The following is a 3,715-nucleotide window of genomic DNA, read 5'->3' as shown; positions in this document are numbered from 1 at the left end:
TTTGGGTAATCGTTGATAGGTTAACTAAGTCTGCTCACTTCATTCCGGTCAAGGTGACCTACAACGCAGAGAAGTTAGCCAGAATCTATATCTCAGAAATTGTTCGATTGCACGGAGTTCTACTCTTCATCATATCAGATAGAGGTACACAGTTTACTTCTAAGTTTTGGAGAACATTGCATGCTGAATTAGGTACTAGGTTGGACCTTAGTACTGCGTTCCATCCTCAGACCGATGGCCAGTCTGAGCGAACGATTCAAGTGTTGGAGGATATGCTTCGTGCATGTGTGATAGAATTTGGTGGTCATTGGGATAACTTGTTAAACTTAGCAGAGTTCTCCTACAATAATAGCTATCACTCGAGTATTGATATGGCCCCATTTGAAGCATTGTATGGGAGGATATGTAGGTCTCCCATTGGTTGGTTTGATGCATTCGAGGTTAGACCTTGGGGTACTGACCTTTTGAGGGATTCATTAGATAAGGTGAAATCTATTCAAGAAAAGCTCTTAGCGGCTCAAAGAAGGAAGAAAGAATATGCCGATAGAAAGGTTAGAGACTTGGAGTTCATGGAGGGTGAGCAAGTCTTGTTGAAGGTTTCTCCCATGAAGAGGGTGATGCGGTTTGGTAAAAGAGGTAAGCTAAGCCCAAGGTATATTGGACCATTTGAAGTACTTAAGCGAGTAGGGGAGGTTGCTTATGAATTAGCCTTGCCTCTAGGGCTGTCCAGAGTACATCCGATATTTCATGTGTCTATATTAAAAAGATACCATGGGGATGGAAACTACATCATTTGTTGGGATTCAGTCCTGCTTGATGAAAATTTGTCTTATGAGGAGGAGCTTGTTGCTATTTTAGATAGAGAAGTTTGCAAGTTGAGGTCAATGGAGATTGCATCCATCGAAATTCAATGGAAGAATCGACCCATTGAAGAAGCCACTTGGGAGAAAGAGGTCGACATGCAAGAAAGATACCCACACCTGTTTACAGGTTCAGGTACTCATTTTCGCCCTTGTTTTTCTTCTTGTGATCGTTCAGGGACGAACGATGGGTTAATTGGTATCTATTGTAACGACCGGTTTAGTCGTTTTGAGAAGCATATTTTATTTCTGGAAAAACTGGCAGAGACGACGGAACCCAGGACGAACCGTCGAGGGTGTCTCGTTCCAAAATACTTAGAATTCTTAAAATTGGGTACTGAAATTGATTATCTAAACTTCGTAATGGAATGGGAGGATGGACGGTCATGGGCACGACGGACAGTCACAGACCCTTTAATGGAATGGAGTCTTTGAACTCTTTGATGGAGCCGCAGGACGGACCGTCGCAGGCACGACGGCCTGTCACAGACTGCGTAATCCTAGGCTGAGTCGAATTTCTTTAAATGTTTTAAGGGACGTTTTGGACTATTCCTGCTATAATTATAAATTTAGTGGGTTAATGTTAATAATTTAACTACTTGAGAATTAAAAGAGATAACCTTGAATTAATTAATGAGTTAATTCACCATCTTTTATACTTAATTATATGCTAATTAGGGTAAAAAGAAAAAGGGTTTGAATAAGAAAAAGAAAAGAAAAGAAAGAGAGGGAGAAACGATCGAGAGAGAGGAGAAACGAAGAAGAAAGCAAAGATTTTGAGGATTTACTTGCTTGATCACATTTCTTCGGTGGAGGTAGGTTATGGTTTTTATACTATTCGTAGTTAACTCTTAATAGCGAATGATATGTGTTGGGTTGTATTGTAATGTCTTCTATATGCTTAATTGTATGCTTGCATAAATGTGATTATATAATTGTGATGAAATAAGCATGATGAAGCTATTGAATCCCAAATTTTGAAAACCCCTTGTTAATGATGATGCCTTGGTATAAAAGAAAGCTTAATGAACTAAAGTAATGACATTCATGATGCCTTGGTATAAAAGAAGGCTTGATGAACTAAACTAATGAGATTGATTATGCCTTGGTATAAAAGAAGGCTTGATGAATTAATAGAATGAGATTAGTGGATTGGGTGTCACGAACTGACACGTAAAATTAAGGGATCGGGTGTCACGAACCGACATGTAGAATTAGGGGATCGGGTGTCACGAACCGACACTTAGAATTAGGGGATCGGGTGTCACAAACCGACATGTAGAATTAGGGGATCGGGTGTCACGAACCGACACGTTGAATTAGGGGATCGGGTGTCACGAATTGACACGTAGAATGAGGGGATCGGGTATCACGAACCGACACATAGAATTAGGGGATCGGGTGTCACGAACCGACATGTAGAATTAGGGGATCGGGTGTCACGAACCGACATGTAAAATTAGGGGATCGGATGTCACGAACCGACACATAGAACTAGGGGATCGGAGTGTCACGTTCCGACACATAGAAGTAGGGGAGAGGAGTGTCACGTACCGACACAAGAATAAAGGTGATGAATCTTGAAAGATGTTAATATACTCAATCTAATGAACCTAATTTCCAAATGAGTATTATGTTGAGGCTTCAGTCCTCATGTGTGAACTTGGCGGTACTTATTAACGATCATAATACTTGTTGTTGCTACATGTTGAGTAATGTAGTTGATTTTATATTATTACTTGATATATATTGTTTTCTATTTTGAGTTGGCCGATGATATATACTCAGTACCCGTGTTTTGTACTGACCCCTACTTGTATGTTTCTTTTTGTTAAATTGTAGAGTGCAGCAAACGTGTCGTTGTCTTCTACTCAACCGCAACTCTAGCCAGTCTTCATTACTCCGGATTTCAGGATGAGCTAATGCTTCTAGCTTGGACTGGATCTTCCTCTTCAGGTCTTGATGCCTTGAAGTTCCGGCATGGACTAGCTTTTTATGTATTTTCGCTTCTTTGATACTCTTACATTAGTAATTTGAGGATAGATGTTCTTGTGATGATGACTTCCAGATTTTGGGGATAATAATAAATGTTTGAGTTTTAGAAGTTATTTGATTTATTTTGTTAATGAGTTTTTAATTCTTCCGCATTGTATGTAGTTCATTATGTTTGAAATGATGGGGTTTAGACTGGTTGGTTCGCTCACATAGGAGGATAAATGTGGGTGCCACTCACGGATCGATTTGGGTCGTGACAGAAAGTCATACCTTAATGAATCTAAAATACGACATTGATGAAGAATCACCAATAAAAAATTTTTGAAGAATAAATTCATCTAGGTAATTATGACTTATAAACACTCTTAAAATACCTAGAATACCCTTAGGAAATTTCCCAAACTCTTATTTGTACGTGGGGACCTTTGAATTTTACAATAAGCTGCAAAGGCTGCTAGCTCAACCCACACTACCCATCGACATGGCATAGATCCATAAATAGCCCGTACTGGCGGTCCGTTGATGGAATTAGAGAGTTGCCTTTGGGAGATTAATCTCCCTAGTCTAAGTATTAACCCGCGCCTACCACCGACAGTGCGACAACTAGCCTACTAGCCTTCAAACATTATGAAACATGATACACTTCATATAAACACTATAATAACTCTTATAAGTGCTTCATAAGCTCATAACACACTCACAAACACATAAAACACACATAAAGTACATAGGTGACTAGTCGCTGAACGTGTTGATCATTCCTTGACGTTTGACTTCTAATTCACCTAATACTTTAGACACTTCCTCATTACGACATTATAAAATTTTTTAGGACATTATATCCTCACGACAAACATGTT

This window comes from Solanum lycopersicum, chromosome 8, assembly GCF_036512215.1.
Source record: "Solanum lycopersicum chromosome 8, SLM_r2.1".
Classification (NCBI taxonomy): domain Eukaryota; kingdom Viridiplantae; phylum Streptophyta; class Magnoliopsida; order Solanales; family Solanaceae; genus Solanum; species Solanum lycopersicum.
Note: the sequence above shows the minus strand (reverse complement) of the source record.